Raw genomic sequence first — 21,235 nt, 5'->3', positions numbered from 1 at the left:
TTGAAGGAAAATTGGAGAGAGCGAGAATTGTAGCGAGGAAGTTGGAGAGTATGCGAGAGTAAGGAGAGCTATTCCTTTAAGCGGAGGACAGTAGGAAAGAGCAGGAGCGGTATGAGCGAGGATAGCGAGAAAGTTGGAGAGAGCGAGACGGAAGAGAAATATTTGAGAGCGAGAGTGGAGAGAGCGGAATTTCCAGCAAGAAGTGGACAGAGTAAATTCCTAGCGAGAAAACAGGAGAGAGCGAGATTTTAAGAGTAGAGTGAGCGAGATTGGACAGAAGCGCGAATTATGCATTGAATTGGCCACGATCTTATAGATTATACATGGAAAAACCCTAAAATTGGAATACAAACAAAGAATGATGACGTAAGGGCAAACGTTAGCCAAGATTTAGGTTGTCTTATTGAGAGGAATCCATAAACCATAAGTAAATTTAAAGAAGCCACCTGTAGATGATTTATCAACTGAGGAAGAGCTTGAAAACTACTATAAATAGGACCCTTTGCCGAAGATTTAACCCCATTCTCAAACAAATCTCAGTAACAAAGAATCGTGTGAAAAAAGTAAGTGTGAGTGAGGAAGTTCTGTAAGATTAAAAGAGAAAGCTCGGGTAAAATGCCTGTCCAAATTTCCTCTAGTTTAGAAAGGGAAAGCTCTACTGATCAAATCATAAAGAATAATAAGGAATAATTATATACCGTCAAGGTAAGTAGTTTATCTCACCCTCTTTAAATGTTCTATGGTAGTAACCTTATTACGTGCATGGTTATGCTTTAATTGTTATATTGCATTACATGTTTAGAACACGTTTCTCTACAAGGGACCCCATGCATTATGTTTGTTCAACGATTACGTTAAAAACAAAGTTTTAATTAGGTGTAAGTTATGCTTCCAGTCTAATCTTATGGTTATGCTAATGGTTGATTGTTTGATGCGACTCTGGCCCTACTGGCTTGCATGACCCGCTAATCATCAGATGGTTAGTTTCCGCTTAAGTCCTCATCTTCCTATCAGGGCGGAAAAATTTATGTTGGAAGCATAACGTTTATGCTAATGGTTGATGTTGGATGCGACTCTGGCCCTACTGACTATATGACCCGCTAATCATCAGATGGGTTTAGTTTTCGCTTAGGTCCTTAATCTTTTCTATAAGGGCGAGAGAGATTTATGTTGAAAGCATAACGTTTAGGCTAATGGGTTGATGTTGAATGCGACTCTGGCCCTACTGACTGCATGAACCCGCTAATCATCAGATGGGTTAGTTTTTCGCTTAGGTCCTCCATCTTCCTATCAGGGCGGAGAGATTTATGTTGGAAGCATAACCGACCACCACATGTTATTAATACGTTTTCGATCCAATCATATGTTTTCATGACATGTTGCTTGTGATTGTGCATTTGGTCACTACCCTACGTGAGAACTAACTTACTGGGTATATTATGTACTCATCCTATATTTTTAACAGACTTTGTAGGTAAGAACACAGCGTAGAGGGCAGAGTTAGACGCGCTCAAATGGCCAACCATCAAACTCACTATTATAGACACATGCATTTGTTACCACCACGCTAATGTTTTATGGATCCTGATGTTTTGATAAATAAGTTTTTTATATAGTTTTTCTATCTAATTAATAAAATTTAGATATATTCTTTGAAATTTCACCCAAAACTCATCTCATGATAGAAAAGTCTAAGTATGCATGTCGTAGCGGTCGGATCATAAGGTGTAAGGATCCGGGCGTTACACTATTAAACCCATACAGTGAGTAGGTTGGTTTGTAACCCTCCCACTACATCGAGGCATACTCAACGCTTGAGGAGGATGTGCTTAACTAGATGAGCCAACAACAACAACTTTTGTTGATATACTAGCCTTTTCAACAATTCTTGTTGAAGTTTCAATAGTTTCATTCCAAAACTCATTTAAAACAACTTTACCGTACGATTTATGCTCCCTGATGTGACTCTCTTCAAAAAATGTAACATTTTTCGATACAAATCCTTTATTTCCTTTAGGATCAAAGAAGTAACCACCTCTCGTTTCCTTCAGATAGCCTACAAATAGGTATAATTTTGAATGTGGTTCCAATTTCTTTAGATTTTCCTCAAGCACATATGTTGGACAACCCCAAATCCTGAAGTATCGTAAACTACCTTTATGGCCTCTCCATAATTCGAAAGAAGTTTCAGAAACACTTTTGGATAAAACATTTGTTCAAAATATACACTACAATTATTACTCCATGACCCCAAAAAAAAATCAGGTAATTGAGCATAACTCATCATAGACCGAACCATGTCCAACAAGGTTCTATTTCTTCTTTTTGATACACTATTTTTGCTGAGGTGTACCAGGTGCTAAGAGTTAGGATATGAATCCGATTGGGTTGTACGTCCTAAAACTCGTAGTTTGTAAACAATAAACATTGGTTTATCACTTAGACATCATAGGTTAAATATCAGTATAAAAGTCATACTAGGAAAAATTACCTAGACTTAGGTTGTATAATATTAGTCAGTTAATAACCAAGCCAGTACCCAATTTTATAAGAACACTTCAGTGGGAGATTAATAATATATGAGATATATTATTTCTAGCTCTTGAAAGAGTAAATTAACATGCAGCGGAGAAAAGCAGAATCAATAGACACTCTAATTACATTTAATTTGAGTTCTAAAAGCATGCTTTGACAAAAATCAGGAGAGAGTTTCAAGTTCAATATACATTTGATGAATCCCCCCAATTCCAAGCTGCTATTCGCATGAATTAAACTCCAATTATTCAGTGAACCACCAAGAGATCTTGTCTACTATTCTAAGCCTTCAATTTGAGTAGTGGAACTCCAAATTGAGTGAATTTGTAAAGGAAATTATGTGGGTTTGAAGAGAGAAGAAGAAAGTTACAGAGAACCTTTTTCAGTTACTCAATCACTAAAGACTCGACAAAGTTTGATGTCTTTTATTCAGCCTTTACATGCAAGCATTATTGAACTCCATAAATGTCAGCTTCAAGTTGCTAAGTCAGTGGGATTTGTGTGTGATTCTAAGAGCACCTCCTACTAGGTGTGTTTTGTGGGATATTCCACTTAAACCAAATTTTCATTTTTCAATTTCAAATTTTAATCAATTCTAAAATTAACTAAAAGTTGATTTAATTAATTCATAATTAATTAAATTTAAAACACCAAAATTCAATTTCTTAAATTGAATTTGAAATTGAAAAATTAATTTGCCTTTTAATTAATTAAATAATTTAATATCAAATATTAAATTAATCACATACCTAATTTTAAATATGAATCCTATTCATGTAATTAATATTTAAATCAATATTTAAATATTATAAACTCTCCAATTTTGTTTAATTTCATCCAATTAAACGTTTAATTATATCAAATACAATTATATAAAACCCTAATTTTGAATTAGAACTTATTCAAATTCAAACCCTAATTTCAATTTGAACATTTTCAAATTGAGATTTAATTTGAACAATTCAAATTGATATCATTCTAAATTCAGTCAGTTCATTAATTCAAAGTGTTCATGTTTTACGAGCTAGTAGAGGGACCTTATGGACCTACAGATCATGAACTCCAACGATTTAAGATTAATTGGCTAAAATCCTTTAGATCAAATTGATTAGTATTCATTAACTATCAAGTCATACCACTATAACTCGATAGTTGCACTCTCCTCACTGTAGATATATTTGTATCCACTTGATTTAACCATAATCAGTATGTCGAGCCTTCACAAGTTGTTCATAATAACGGCTGGGTCAATTTGCCGTTTTACCCCTGATATTACGTCTTGCTTCTTAACTTCCACTGATTCTCTAATGAACAATTGGTTTGTGATCCAATCACTAAACTGGATCCTTCTCAGGCCAAAGAGAAGGTGAGGCTCCTTGTTCAAGACCTAGATTCAGTACTTAAGAGAACAACCTTTCTTCTATCCCTGAAGCGGGTAGGCGTGAATTTCTTATTGCACTCGAATTTCTTATTGCACTCTATGTCCCCTACTATCTACCTGATCTTACCCCTAAAATAGGAGGCTTATTGAGTCGACGTTGTTAAGCCAACCCTCACCTATGAAAATTTAAGGATAATCCCGAATAAAGAGGAGTTCATAGCTAGCTCAGGATTAAGATCGAGTTACCTAGGTCATCTAAGCGAAATAGTCAGCATTAAATAGTAAACATCGTTACAAAGTAAGAGTGACTTATTTCTTGGTCCGATCTTATACAAATTCATTGCATAGGACACCCCTACTCCTTATGTCAATACATGAACGAATCAGTATCACTTCATTTGCAGTACCTTTACAACAACTTGTAATAATTACAGAGTGGGTTGCATCCAATAGTGTTACCAAAGTAACGCACCCAACTTTATTCGTATACTGTAGACCATTTTGGCTATTTACTAGAATCTGGTCCACTTTTATGTCTCCACATAAAGTTCAAGTATTCATATAATAGCCATGGATCTTAGTTTATTGGATTTATACTGTATAAGTGCAATTTATTGATTTCAATAACAATTTTATTGAAGTAATATCGAATAACATCTTTATTGATAATAGAATATGTTTAACTTTACAAACTGCGAGTTTTAGGACATACAACCTAACAGCTCTCACGTCCCTAAGAGTTTACACCGTGAGATCTATGCTCGACTTCAAGTTGCTATTTGGGTAACCTCCCTTCAGAAAGTGTTTTCATGGGTCAATACCAAGGTGAATATGAGAAGTAGTTCATAGTAAGTGGGTGAAGGGTGTGTGTCAACATGTCCTACGGTCTCTTCCATTAGATCACACCGTGAGATTTCAATGTTGCGCCTATTGTCATTTTAGGTGGCACTAGTTAGTCGTTAATCGTGGCGATCCCTTCAGAGGATTGTCACATAGGATTCAGAACATTGTGAACTCCAAAAATGGATAGAGGTACTTAGGTCCATTTTCAAACAATTGTTTCTCCTTCAAGGGCTTGTTTGCTTACAAACTCTGTAATTCGAAAATGGCGATTTTACACTTACAAGACTTACTAAGTGTTAGTAAAGTTCTTGACCAAATAAACGGTAACTAAGTACTATAAGGATAAGAGTTATACTGGTATTAGTATTTTGTCAAGAATGTCTTGATTTAGTGAAGAAGTAGTCGACTACCCTTCGGTGAGGGCTATCCTGACTCACTAAAGTATCGTAACAAAAGAAGAATGAGTATGGATACATTATTATTTGCCTAATAAATTGGATTAAAAATTAAAGTTAATCAATTCACTAATAAATTGTTTACTTTTAAACAATGATAACATCAATTATACAACTGCTAGCTTTAGAAAATCTTAACGGTGATAATTACGAAACTTGAAAATTGAAGATCAACACGATACTAGTTCCAACGCAAGCCGAATAGTTGGGGATGAGTATTACAAATGGGCCAAAGCTAATGAGAAGGCTCAGGTTTATATTTTAGCTAGTATATCTTATGTACTATCTAAGAAACACGAGAAGTTAGCTACTGCAAGAGAGACCATGGACTCTTGTAGGGCCTGTTTAGACAACTGTACATCTGTCAACAAACTCCAGATTTACGAATCGTTATTGAAAAATAAAGGTTCATAGACAGAAGAAAATGTTGCTTCCACCTCAAAAAGGAAATTCCAGAAAGATTCGTCTTCTGGGAGTAAATTTGACCCTTCTTTCTCTAAGAATAAAGGTATTCAAAAGAAAAAAAAAAAAAAAAAGAAAGAAAGAAACTTGGGAAACGGAAGGCTCCAGCTACACACAAATTTGAAAAAGAAAAAGAAGGTAAATTAGATTTACTAGTTATTGAAACATGTAGAGTGGAGAATGAAGGTTCTACCTGGATACTGGATTCAAGCGCCACTAATCATGTTTGTTTTTCTACTCAGAAAACTAGTTCCTAGAGGCAGCTTGAAGAAGATGAGATTACTCTCCGGGTTAGATTAGGGGAGCGTATCTCAGTGAAAGCAGTGGAAGTGGTTAAATTAACTTTTAGAAATAGATATCTCTATTTAGAAAATGTTCTTTATGAACCTTCTTGTAGAAGAAATTTGATATCAATTTCATGTTTTTTGGAACGTTTGTACAATGTGAGGTCATAATGAAGCAGTCATTACAAAAAGAGATATACAAATTTGTTTTGCAAACTTAGAAAGTAACTTATACAAGTTAAAACTATCTAAAGTTGAAGCTGTATATAACACAAAAATGTATAAAATAGCTGAAACTCAAGGAAAAAGGCAACACATTTCTCAAAGTCCTAACTTTGGCACTTGAGACTTGGTCAAATTAATCTCAATAGGATTGGGAGATTGGTTAAAAGTGGACTTCTAAAAGAGTTGGAAGATAACTCTTTATCGCCGTATGAGTCATGTCTCGAAGGAAAGGTCTTCAAGCCAAAGAAACCTTAGAGCTCGTGCATTTGGACCTTAGACTTGGTGTTCTCCAGTCCATACGAAGCTGCAATAAAACAACGTCGTCCCCAAGAGGTTGGGTCTAAACCTGAACGAGTAGCTTTGTCCAAGCGAAAGGGTATGCACTCCAAGGTCGTCGTTCTTAGACTTGCAGTGAACATCGACTGGTATGCCATATTCAATTTGGTTGACAATTGTGACTGTAGTTTCTGGTGGAATTAAGAATGCTCCTTGAATGGCATTTAGGCTAGTGAAAAATAGGATTAACAAAGCTAGTGCACGTGCTAGAGACGAACCCATTTTTAAGGCGTCGTTGAAAGACAAAGGGAGAGACAAGAATATAAAGGCTTGGTGCCTTTTATTCTGTATTGGAATGAATGGGAATTGCTAGAAATAGTGTATATATATAGGGTTGGAGCAAAGCAATATAGTGTTGGATCATTTGGTTGTAAAAAAAAACGGCGTGTATTTCATTTATTATTATTTTTATTGTTGTTGTTATTGTTTTAACGTTTGTCAAAAAAACGTAAGAAATGAATAACATTTTCTTTGGTTGGCATAAATTGGTGCTATTAGGTGTGTTGGAAAAAAAAACCGACTGGACATCAAAATTTGGAAACCGATTGAACAAAAAAAAAAAGTGTTCCATGTTATAACTTTTTAATTAATGAAGTTTTAATTATGTTTTCAATATTATTACTTAATTTTAGGGAAATAGAAACTAGTATTTATGTTAATTTGTCTATGATAAAGGAAAGAGGGGTTTCTTATAGGAAGTTTTCAATTTTAGTACCACATAGATAATTCATATTTTACATTAGACGTGTTGTGTTTTTTCCTTAAACACATATTACTTCTTTTACTCATTCATATGTAACAAAAGAACAATCGTCGCAAATTATAAAACTACGTATAAAATATTTGTAAAATAAACTTTTACTTTTATAATTATTTCTTGAACCATGTTACGCTAATGTATATCTTATGAACCTCGTAATTAAGATAAAACTTTTATTTTCACAAAATAATCAGTAGAACAAATTGGATATGTTCTACTATTACTTGCTCCCTAAATGTTAACTTTTAAAATTATATTAAAGTTTTAGGAATCCAAGAAGATCGCACAAGTTTTCGATCATTGATTTTCGTGAATTTTAGGTTATGTCTATGATTGATTCATTTGTTCGTTAAAATCTTACACTACAACATTAACCAAATATTTTATTTTAATGGTTAGTCTAATGGGAATTTAGCTCGTACACTCTTGTTTGGATCAACGCAGTCCCCTACTTTCAAGTATTCGACCCTTTTGTCATAGAAGCTTATCGAGTAACATTTTAATTTGACCTATAGTTAGCATCTTTTGAACGACTTTCGTCACTACCTTGAAATTTCTCATACGTTGGACGAAATTCCTTATGCTATACGTTTATCTCTCAATGTATACGAGAAAGCACGCATTAAATCATATCAACAATTTTTCACGTTCATTACAAACGACAGTTCTAGTTTCAAATTCTAACATGTTTGAAACTACGTTGATTCAATCGTTAAAAATATTGACCCTCTATTTCGCGGTTGATCAAGACGAAGGACCAAACAACCTCATATTTTTCTAGTGAACAGGTCGTACCAGGCGCTTAAATATTGGAGATCAAGTTCGATGAAAGAAAACAATGTTTCAATTATACGATGATCTGTTTAAGGTGTTTATTTATGCTACGAGCACGTGGGAAACAGAACTGTAAATGATAGATATTGCCTTTGTATTACCACGAGAGACGAAGAGAGAGAGCAAAGGAGAGAAATCATAAGCTTTTTGTGAACTCGTTTTCTTATAGTTGACTGGGATGGCGTTTAAGCACTTGCAAACAAACGGATGCTAAATAATTAATGAGGAAATATTTCATTACATAATGCTTGCTGGCTCCTTGTTTCCATAGTTATAGCAAATTTGTTTGTCGTCAGCAGTTTTTGGGTTCTGCAAACATATGCTATATTCATGAATGATCCGTTGGCATGTGGTGCAAAGCCCTGCATCTCCGTGCATTTGGACCTTTGTTGTAAGTCTTTAGCTTTATTGATGATTATTCATTAGCTTTATTGATGATTATTCAAGGTACGGTTACATTTACCTAATTCATTATATGTCTTAAGCTCTTGAAAAGTTCAAGGAATTTAAGATCGAGGTTAAGAACCAATTAGGGAAATCTATTAAGACACTTCGATTAGATCGAGGTGGGGAGTATTTGGACTTTAAATTCCAGCACTATATGATAGAACACAGGATTCAGTCACAACTCTCTGCACCAAAAACGCCTCAGCAGAATGGTGAATTTGAATGGATAAATAGAACCTTGTTAGACATGGCTCGATCCATGATGAGTTATGCTTAGTTGCCTAACTCGTTCTAGGGCTATGCAGTAAAGACTACAGTTTGCATTTTGAATAATGTTCCCTCTAAGAGTGTTTCAAAAACACCTTATGAGTTATGGATATGGTGTAAAGCTAGTTTACGTCATTTTTGGATCTGGGATTGCCCAACACACGCGTTGGTGCAAAATCCTAAGAAATTGGAACATCATTCAAAATTATGTCTGTTTGTGGGTTACCCTAGAAAAACAAGAGGTGGTCAGTTTTATGATCCTCAAGATGATAAGGTAATTGAATCGACAAAGGCCTCATTCCTAGAGCAAGACCACATACGAGATCATAAACCCCACAGTAAACTGTTATTGGAAGAGATTTCAAAAGATGCTACAGATGGATAACAAAAGTTGTTGATCAGGCTCGCTCATCAATAAAAGTTGTTGATAGATCAAGGACATCTGGTCCATAGAATCCTACATAAGAGTTGAAAGAACCTCGACATAGTGAGAGGGTTGTGAGACAGCGTGTATATGGGTTTAACTGAAACCAAGGTCACCATACCTGATGATGGCTTAGAGGATCCATTAACATATAAACAAACAATAGATGATGTTGATCGAGATCAGTGGATCAAAGCCATGGACCTTGAAATAGAGTCTACGTACTTTAATTCAGTCTAGGAACTTGTAGATAAACCTGATGATGTAAGACCTATTGGTTGTAAACGGATCTACAAGCGTAAAAGAGACCGTACGGGGAAGGTATAGACTATGAAGAGGGGATAAGATTATACCCAGGTTGAAAGGATAAACTATGAAGAAACCTTCTCACTTGTTGCTATGATTAAATCAATAAGGATACTCTCAACCATTGTCACTTTTTATAATTATGAAATTTGGTAAATGGATGTCAAGACTGCTTTTCTAAATGGCAATCTTGAAGCGAGTATTTATATGGTCCAACCAGAATAGTTCATTGAACAGGATTAGGAGCAAAAGGTTTGCAAACTGAAGAGATCTATTCATGGATTGAAACAGGCATCCAGATCATGGATTTTAAGATTTGATGTTGTAGCCAAATCTTATGGCTTTGAACAGAACGTTGATGAATTGTGTGTATACAAAAAGATCACCAACTCCACTATCGCATTTCTAGTTTTCTATGTAGATGATATCCTACTTATTAGGAATAATGTAGGAAACCTAACTGACATAAAAAATTGGCTAGCAACCCAATTTCAGATGGAAGATCTGGGAGAGGCGTAGTATGTTCTTGGGATTCAAATAGTTCGAAACCGAAAGAACAGAACGTTAACTATGTCTCAAACATCTTATATAGACAAGGTGTTATCTAGGTTTAAGATGCAGGATTCAAAAAGAGGTCTTTGACCTTTTAGGAATTGAATACATTTGTCAAAGGAATAATGTCCTAAGACACCTCAAGAAGTTGAGGATATGAGACGGGTTGCCTATGCATCAATAGTTGGAAGTCTGATGTATGCAATGCTATGTACTCGTCCAGACATATGCTTTGCGGTAGGTATTGTCAGTAGGTATCAGTCTCATCCTGGTTATACACATTGAACTGTTGTTAAGAATGTCCTTAAGTATTTACAAGAACGAGAAACTATGTGTTCGTATATGGAAATAAGGATTTAATTCTTGCAGGATATACTGACTCTGATTTTCAGACCGATATAGACTCTAGGAGATCTACTTCGGGACCGGTGTTCACTCTAAATGGAGGAGCAATAGTGTGGAGAAGTATTAAGTAGAGCTGCATTACAGACTCCACAATGGAAGCAGAATATGTTGCTGCATGTAAAGCAGCCAAGGAAGCAGCATGGCTTAGAAAGTTTCTAGCTAATCTGGAAGTTGTTCCAGATATGCATCTACTAATCACTTTGTATTCTGATAATAGTAGGGCAGTAGCGAACTCCAAAGAACCTAGAAACCATAAGCACGGAAAATATATTGAGTGCAAGTATCATCTCATCAGAGAGATCGTGCTAAGAAGAGACGTTATTGTGAGACAAATAACGTCTGAGTACAATATTGCTGATCTATTTACAAAGGCTCTCCCAGCTACGATTTTCGAGGGAAACCTGAAGAGTTTAGAACTATGAGTAGAATAAATAGGGCAAGTGGGAGAAATTGTGGGCATGGAATGCCCTAGTTTATTGCATTTAGACTTCTCTCACAGTACTCATTTGTTGTAACCACTAGGATTTTAGTCCAAGTGGGAGTTTGTTGGGTGGTATGTCCTAAAACTCATAGTTTGTAAATAGTAAACATATATGAAGTTTATTCAGACACATGTTGTTAAATGAAAATGAATTGATTGTTTAGCTCTAAATCTAATAAACTACAAACCATTGGTTATTGTCATGAATACTTGGACTTCATGTGGAAGCATAAACTGGATCAAGTTCGAGTATAATAGCCTAAACAGTCTATAGTACTTGGATTAGGTTGGATACCTATTTCTTGAGATATTATTGAATACGACCTGCTTTATGATTGTTACAAATGTTGTAAAGTGTCATAAATGATGTAATCAGTTTGTTCATGTAGAGATATGTGAGTGAGGGTGTTCTACACGATGAGATTGTGTAAGATTGACCATGAAATAATCACTGTTACGTATTAACACCGTTTACGGTTAACACTGATTAATTTCCCTTATTGATGACTTAGATAACGTGATATAAATCCTAAGTTGTTTATGAACTCTTGTTTATTCGAGATTATCCTTTTATCTGCATAGGTGAAGGTAAGCTCAATAACGTTGCTCAATATGCCTCCCATTTCAGGGATAAGACCGAGTAGATGATGCGTTGTTATTGTGATGAAACAATGGTGTATATTGCGATGGTTGTGTGCACGTTGTGCATGCAAGTTTTCCTAGAAAAATCCAAATATAAATTTTACTAGGCTGCCTGGTAAGCCCAAGGTCGAACACGGGGACTATGGAGACGTATGCGATGGTGATTTCAGATTTCTTTGTGATGACAAATAACACAATGATTGGTTGGTATGTTTGTTTAAGGTATATATTCTATGCGGTGGACTTGAGAAAAGAGTTAATAACACGAAAGTTACAATGAGTATGCGGGGGAACGGGTTGAGAAGGTATTTAGCTAGTGCTTCCTGAGATTGTGTTCAAGCTATGTGATCATGCTACACACATACAACAACAATTCATCTTCCAATGCAAATGCTATAGTTCCTAGTTTTAGGACGCATGCGATGATGTGATGATGCCTATAGGACTTATTTCTAAGTCTCTATTTCTTGCCTATGCGATGATGAATGATGCACACAGGTACAAGGTGATCGCATACCATCATATCCTATCTCTAGGGTGCATGCGATGCGTTAATAGCAAAAAGAACTTATTCCTAAGCTTCTATCTCTTGATTATGCAGTTCTAATTTGACCTCCCGAGCCAAGATTCTAATCTGACTTTTCCAAGTCTAGATTCTATCCTTAGTCCACCCTCCCGAGCATCTCTAAAGGACGAATGACACATACATAATACAAGATGATCACATAAAGTGAAGATCTCAGGTTATACTAGCTAAGTGCTTCTCAACTCATTCGACAGTTTAGTTACACATGTGTAATGTAAAGAGAGTGAGCAGATGTAGAGATGCAAATTCCATTTTATAACTAAGATCGGAATACAAAATGACAATGGAAAATAAGGATAAAGAATCTCGTAGCAATGTCTTGCGTCCCAAGGCTTTTACACTGAGTTTTCTCTACTCTGCCCAAAAGAAGTTCTTGCTTCTGCAAGAGTCAGCCCTCTCTCTGTTCTCAACGCTTCCCGACACTCTTCTGAGCTAACCAGGATGGTCTTTCGGCGTCTTCTCTCTTCTCTCGCCTCCGCCTTCTAAGCATATAAAATTACAGGCTACGGCTAACTAAGTATATGGTGAAGAAGACTGTAAATTCTGAATAGCGGAACCCCTTTAACGAAGGTAGCCTTCATTATTTATAGAGCTTCAGGGTGAATTGCTTTTCTCTCAAATGATTGCACTGATGGGATGTCATTAATTATCTGTCTGATGTTCTGATTAATTGTCACTAAAAAGTTGAGTGTACTTGCTACAGTGTGTCGTTAACGACTTGTCAACTAAATTCAGAATCAACCGTCATCAACTTTCTGTCCCATCATGATTTATTAAGCTTTAACGTTGATGCGCCGTCTCTATGCAGCCACCTTCTTGAGCAAATTTTTGCGAAAGCAAACGATCGCATAGCCTTGCAGTTGCAATCTTTTAATGCGCTCGGATGCTGAATTCCTTGGATCGTAATTCTGCCTTGCGCCAACGCATTTTCTTGCACAAAATACGTAAATTAGCTGCTTTAATGCGTTGGGTGCATGCGATCGCAATGTTCTCAACTTATTACTTTTGGACACATTTTTATGTATTTTTATCATGTAATCCTACGTTGCTTTATATCTTTGCGTTGTAATAACGTGCATTTCTGTCCGTTATCAGTAGATAGCTAGAGACATAGAATTTGCAAAATGGAATTCACTCCTTTCCATTTTAGAGATAGTAGAAAGGTTGTTCCCTTAAAGGCTGAGCTCAAGTCTTGAACAAGGGGCCTCATCCTCTCGCTGGCCTGAGAGGGAATGGATTTAGTGATTAAAATCCTAAATCAATTGTTCATTAGAGAGAAAATGGTACTTGAGAAGAAAAGATGTAACTCAGGGGTAACATGGTAATTGACCTAGCTGAAGTTACGAACAACCTGTGAAGGATCAACTTATCGATAACGGTTATACCAAATGGATACAAAATAATCTACAATGAGGGGAGTGCAACTACAGGCTATAGTGAATAGTCCTATTAGTTAACGAATGTTGATTAACTAGGTTAAAGAGTTTGACCGGTTAGTCTCGGATCATTGGAGCCCATGATCTATAGGTCTATCGAGTCTTCTTACTAGCTCACTACGGACAAAATTGAAGAACTAGATAAAGTGAGAATTTGAAATGTTCAAATTCGGTCTTTAGGGAAAATTGTATTTTATAGAAGATATAATTTACAATTAAATAATTATTTATTTATTTTTGGGGAGTATATTTTATATTAAATAAAATATTGGCATGAAAGTATTTTAAAAAATTGATTAATGTGGTTAATCAAAATTAGGTATCAAAGACAATTTAATATGTGATATTAAATTATTTATTTTATTTAATTAAAATTTTTAATTAAATAATTTCTAAAATATGAAAAATGTATTTCATATTTTTTTGTCAAAAATTGTTTTATTATAATTTTATTTTTATGAAAAATCTAGATAGTGGAAAAATCCAGTTGTTGGATTTTTCCACTAACTAAGTGGATTATGAAGTGTTTCAGGCTCAACTTGACATCTAATTTTAACATACTAATGGAGTTTGAGGTGGAGGCCATGCAAGAAGAGTTGTTGCATGTGTTTTGGTTATAAATAGGTTTTGATTTTCAAATGCTAAAAGCTTATGCTTGTTTGACTTTTGACCAAACACTTCCATAAATTCTCTTTTACTCTCCAAATTCCTAAATGAATTTTCCTATCTTTCACTAAAGATTCGGTCCCACAATCATGTTGTTCAACCGGAGAATAACGAGGATTTACTGTTGGTGGTGTCGATTGCTCATAAAGAGGAAGATTCTTGTGGAAACTACAAAGGTTATATTTCTAACCGTTTTGCGTGTTTAATCCTAGTTAATTAATGTAATTAGAGCGTTATTGATCCATAGTTCCCACTGCGTATACTGTTTATTATCCATCAAATCCATGCTCAATCATATAGTTTTGAAATTTTAAGTCCATATACTCTCCACCTCAATCTGATCGAAATATTTTTATGGTTTTACCTAATGAATTCTCAACCGTAGCCTTATACTCTTTGAACTTTTCAAGAGCTTCAGACTCACATACAGATAAAGAGTTTTCTTCTAACTCCCTTAGAAGTCCACTCTTAACCAACCTCAATCCTATTAAGATTTATGTGACCTAATCTTAGATGCCAAAGATGAGCATTTTCTTTAGAAGAAATATTTTATCTTTTATTTTGAGTTGTTGTAGCTCTAAACATTTCAGTATTTGGAAATGTTTTAGATGCTAATGGCCTTAGTACATGTATATTACTCTCTAAATGTCAGAACAAATATCAACATTATTTTTATAAATAAACACTTTATTTACATCAAAATTGACAAAATAATTTTTTTACAATAAACATTTAAAGAAATCAAGTTCCTCTTCAATCCATCAACTATATATACATCTTTTAATAGTAGAAATGATTTAAGAAAAAATAATTTGACGCCTCTCACTGCTATTGTTGAGACAATGTGCCCAATTCAAACCCGCATGGTTATCTCGTCAGTCCCGAGCTATTGCCAAGAACTAATTTCCTGAAAAGAAGAACAAACATGATTAGTGACTCCTAAATCAACTATCCAGGTCAAATCATCATTATCCACTAAAAATGATTAGTGACCCCTGAATCAACTACATGCTTCTAAATTCTAAATTCTAAAATCATCATTATCCAGGTCGAAAAGCCAATACCCTAATTAATCTATATGCTTCTAAATTCTATTGGGTTCGATAGCGGTCATATAGAAATAAAAATACATGCATTAAGATTTATGATTCAATATGTCGATTAGTTGTTAGAAAAGCCATATTCAATTAACCAAATTTATCTTTGAATCTAGCAACTAGCACATTCTAGGAATAGCCATCAAATGCCTAATTTACTATTGCTACTTAGGTGATCCTAGCAAGACTAAGAATCATTAGCATGCACGGTAAAACGTGAAAAGTCAACCTTAAGAATCATGCTTGGGAACTTAAATAGATTCAAAGAAAACAAAATTCTAAATTGCAAACATCAATTAGGGCAGAAAACTCAAGAAATAACAATGAATTCTCAACCCACGAACTAGATGAAAATTACCTCTCATGGACAAACCCATGAGATACAATCCAATCCATGCTTACAATCCAAAACTAAACCAAAAACAAACCTAATGATACTGAAAACATCACGTGAAAGGAAGAAAACAAGGTCTCTCCTCGGTCTCCATGAAGTTCTGCATCTTTTGACCTAAAATCGAAGAGAGATATTTATAGAATTAATCACAGCATTGCAATGCTAGGAATGGGTGTTGCAGTGCTGCGCTGTATTTTGGCTGAAGATGGAACGTGCAGTGTCAAAAGATCAAGAGTGTTGGCTGAAGATGGAACGCGATGCGCTGTATTTTGGCTAAAGATCCATCAAGTACCACCCTGGTAAGGCTAATGTTGTAGCAGATGCACTAAGTAGGAAATCCTCGGGACCCAAGGCCATTATTGGTTCAATTAGTGGAATGCTATTGCAGAAGTTCAGGAATTCTAGAACCGCCTTATCAGTAGAACCGTCAAGAGGCATGATAGCTACTTTCCAGATAAGGCCTACCTTAGTAGAAAACCTTAAGTAGGATCAATTGAAAGACCCTGATCTTTAGAAGATTGCTGATGATGTAAGTAGGGGCATCAGGGTTGACTTTGAACTGGGAGCGGACAATGTACTAGAAAAGGAGGGGAGAATGTGTGTGCCTAACAAGCTACAGCTTAAACAAGCCATTCTAGAGGAAGCACATAGTTCCACTAATGCTATGCATCCAGGAAGCACCAAGATGTATAGAACTTTGAAAAAATCTTACTGGTGGCCTGGGATGAAGACAGACATAGTAGAATATGTGAATCGATGTATAGTCTGTCAACAAGTAAAACCTGAGAGACAAAGACCAGCAGGATTACTCAATCCACTCCCAGTGCCTGAGTGGAAGTGGGATCATGTAACAATGGACTTTCTATTTGGAATGCCTAAGACACCCTCAGGATATGATGGCATTTTGGTAATAGTCGATAAACTAACCAAGACGGCCAAGTTTATAACAGTAAAAGTTACTTTTACACTAGACCGTCTAGCTAAGATTTATGTGGATAGGATAATCAGTAAATATGGAGCTTCAATGTCGATAGTGTCAAATCGGGACTCGAGGTTCACTTCAAAATTTTGGCCTAGTTTATAGAAGGCTATGGGCACTAAACTGCATTTCAGTACGACTTTTCATCCACAAATAGATGGACAGTCGGAAAGAACTATACAGACACTGGAAGATATGTTAAGAGCTTGTGTATTACAACTGTCTCTTATACACATCTAGATGTGTATAAGAGACAGGAACTATACAGACACTAGAAGATATGTTAAGAGCTTGTGTATTATAATTCAAAGAAAGTTGGGATGCACACTTACCGTTGATTGAATTTGCATACAACAATAGCTACCATTCTAGTATGAGAATGGCTCCCTATGAAGCATTGTACGGACGACCTTGCAGGACCCCAGTATGCTGGAACGAAGTCGAAAAACGAAAATTACTGTGTCCAGAATTAGTTCAACAAACAACAGAGAATGTGAAACTTATCAGGGATAATCTTAAGGCGGCTCGCGATAGACAAAAGAGCTATACTGATAAGCGAAGAAGAGAACTAGAATTTGAAGTCGGAGATCGGGTATTTCTTCAATTATCCCCATGGAAAGGAATTCTTCAGTTTGGGAGAAAAGGGAAGTTAAGTCCACGATACATCGGACCATATGAAATTGTGGAACGAGTTAGTCCAGCAACATATAGGTTGTAGTTGCCGATGGAGCTAGCTCGTATTCACGACGTATTTCATGTGTCAATGTTAAGGAGATACGTTCCTGACCCTATGCACATACTAGCAGCACAACTAGTACATCTCAAAAAGGATTTATCTTACGAGGAAGAGGCCATCGAGATTTTAGACAGAAAAGACCAGGTACTCAGAAATAAGACCATTCCTTTGGTGAAGGTATTATGGTGTAATCGTGGAATCGAGGAAGCAACTTGGGAACCTGAAGAGAAAATGAGGAAGAGATATCCTTAACTTTTCAAATGAAATATTAGGTAAATTTCGAGGACGAAATTTCTTTTAAGAGGAAGATGATTGTAATCCCTAAACTCTAGGTTCCCTAGATAAGCATGTTTAGCCAAAGGAATGTTATATTACATATTTATTAAGTAGAAATTCATGTTTATTTATAGGGATTATGAAGGAAGGGAAGGAAAATATATTAAAAGAAGAAACTCATTCATTATTTTGGCTAGAGGCACTAAGTATGGGGTGATGTGGAAATCTACTCTTTGAACTCAGGAAGCGACAGAAAGATTAAAAGGGAAGTGAAAATTCAAAAGCATGGTTTCGGCAATTGACAAGAGCAAATTTAGTGAAATTAGTGCCATTTGAAAGCTGGGAGAATCTAGTTTTCAAGGTTATCCTACCAGAGAAAGATTACAAGAGGAGAAGAACCAAAGAGGAGAATTTGCAGAAGAGGTAGAACCTTAGATTAATCAAGGCCCGAGGTGAATATTGGAAGCTCCAGACCAAACTATAAGAAATTTTTAGCTGAAAATTTAAGGTAAGAAAGTAACTCAATTCTAAACAAGTTTGTAGAAGGAAGTTTCTTGAAAAGAGATCCGGATTTTGAGTTATGAATTTTTGAATTTGTAATAGGGAAACGGTGCATAAGCAGACAACTGCTTGGGAAGAATGAATTGACGGGGAGGAAAAATAACTTCTTGAATGAATCTGAGCCCGAGTCATGACTTCATTGGCTTTCGCTCTTGCCCTAAATGAATGAATTGACGGGGAGGGAAAATAACTTCTTGAATGAATCTGAGCCCGAGTCATGACTTCTTCCATTATTTTTTCAGGTTCAATTTCTGAAGAAACTCAGTAACAACCCGAATCAGCTCTTCCGTTGAATGACTTGTTTCGTCTCGCCCAGATGGCTCCCACAAGGTAACGACTTCAAACTCAAACGACAAGGAACTGATCGAAAGTTAGAGTTACTGCCGGAGAGCACGCTTGACATCCTCCGGATCTTCGAGCCCTCGGACAGCAACTGATCGAAAAGCCTCTGCGTCAGATCGTCTTGTTCCTACTTTTTCTTACCTATCGAGCTTGAGCACAAGTCTTTCAAAAATCTAAAAAATCATGACAAGCAAACAGCTCACCGTGGAGAGTTATAGCGAGATATGGGAATGAGGATCTCGCTTATGAAGGAAATCTCGCTGATTTTGTGATGAGGATCTCGCTCTAGAAGGAAATCTCGCTAGAAATTGGGCTGAGTATCGCTGGTAAGGTGAGTATCGCTAGGATGAAAGTTGCCAAGAAAAGCTTGATCTTGCTCGTGAGGATCTCGCTGATCTCGCTCATGAGAACCTCGTTGATCTCACTCATGAGGATCTCGCTGATCTCGCTCATGAGAAGGATCTCACTAATCTCGTTCATGAGGAGAATCTCGCTCATGAGGATCTCGCCAGTAAATCTGTCTGATGAAAGTTCCTTTAGTAAATGAACTATTTGAGGTATTTTACGAAGAATTCTAAGTAGTTTAATCGGAAATTGTGTTCTTTCAGGCCAAGAAGAGCTAGGAGAGGCATATAAACTGTTAAGAGCCCTGACAAGCGGTGAGTGACTAAGAGAATTGATGTCTCCAATACTTATGCATATAAGATCAAGTAAGTTACAGTGACATTAATGATGAATTTATACTCCCTCAAGCAACAAATGGTTGGAGAAATCTTAACACATGTTTCCCGGCTTATATGTGTGTAACACAGGCCAAGGGATGTCATGTAGTCATTACAAAAGTTAAGTTTCTAATGTTGAAATATGCTTCCTAGAGGAAGGCTATGAGAGAATGAGTTCTTATGTGGATGGTAGGCAATAGAACTTAATTTGATGCTACAAAATACCTCGGTACCGAAGGAAATTTGAGAAGGTACCTGACCAACTTGATTCCGAAGGAAATTTGAGAAGGTATCTTAGTAGCTCGATACTGAAGGACAGGTTTGAGAAGATATCTGAGTGGAAGTACCTAAGGTATGACGGTACTTAGTATGGCCACGTGCACGTCGGTAGTTCTGAATGAGAGACCGAAGTATGAGTCTCTTGGCCGGTATTAAACAGTGGGAGCTAGAACATTTAGGCTCGTTCTCAACTAGGGAATAATGATGTTTGATGATGTCTAAGAATGGTTTAAAGCTACACTTAGAGACAATTGCTTGAGATACCCATTAGTATATTTACATGTTTATAGTGATGTAATGCATGCTGTTATACAATTCTATAGTCGCTTACTGGGCTTTTAGCTCACAGAATTTTTGTGTTTTCCCTTCTCAAGTAGCGATCAGATTCCTCAGGGTTCATCCTACTGCTGCTTGCCACTGAGAGACTCAGCTTATTAAGAAGACTTAGGTTGATGATCTATTTATGTACACATGTTTTGAGAGCGACTAAGGCTTTGTTAGAGATGTTTGGGCCCATCTGTGAATGTTTCTCCCCTTAGATGTTATATCACGGTTGTATGCTTGTGTTTATATAATATTTTGTAGAACCATAAGAAGACATACCATATGCATACCTTATTAATGTTTAACAGGTTGGCATTTAGATTAGAGGGCTAAGATGGTGGGTGCTGGCAGCAGGGCTAGCAACTACCGCGGTCATATCCTCTTTTAGATTAAGAGGGTAATCTGGGAGGGGGTGTGATAGAGTGTTAGGGATATGTATGGCATGAGCGTTGGGACGCTCTCTAGAGGCTGTTTGGTCATTTTTATTCCTTTAAAGCCCGGATGCTCAAATCGACTCCAAATTTCTTCAAATTAACCCCGTTTAGCTTCAAATGCTTGGTTCTACCTCTTGGTTGCTTGCTACCTATAAAATAGGATAACATATAAAATCTACTAACGAGCCCGAGTTAAGCTAGGAATTATAGCTCTTTTTAAGAGTTATCAGAGCGTTGCAACATTGTGCGACTTTCTGTTGAGTGCCCCTACACTCTGGCCATAGTGCTGTGGCACTCCAAAAAATTGGATCAGAGCATAATGGCACTCTCCCTAAGCGTCGTTGCACTCCGACGACGTGCGCGTGCATTTAGGAAGTTCGTAAAGGCGTGCATTCAAGCCCTGAGGAAAGCAACTTGCAGCAGTTTTTTTTATTATTTATTCATTATTAATTGTATTAATTATTTTTTCTGTTAATTAAATTACTATAATTGTTATAATAATTTAACAAAAGTTAGGTATGCTAATTTCGATCCACAATTGCTATTTTATTTAATTGTACATGTGATGTATAATTTTATATTTTATATGTCATATTGTATGTCATATAGTAAAATCCCACCATAAGATAAACATTATTCATGCATCATATTTATCATAAATGTTATAATATGTAGTTGCATGAATTTTATTTCAAACATGTTCATGCATCATATAATACAAGAGTTATAACATATGAATGCATGCATTAATAACATTACTATGC

The sequence above is a fragment of the Benincasa hispida genome, chromosome 9 (genome assembly GCF_009727055.1).
Source record: "Benincasa hispida cultivar B227 chromosome 9, ASM972705v1, whole genome shotgun sequence".
Taxonomy (NCBI): domain Eukaryota; kingdom Viridiplantae; phylum Streptophyta; class Magnoliopsida; order Cucurbitales; family Cucurbitaceae; genus Benincasa; species Benincasa hispida.
Note: the sequence above shows the minus strand (reverse complement) of the source record.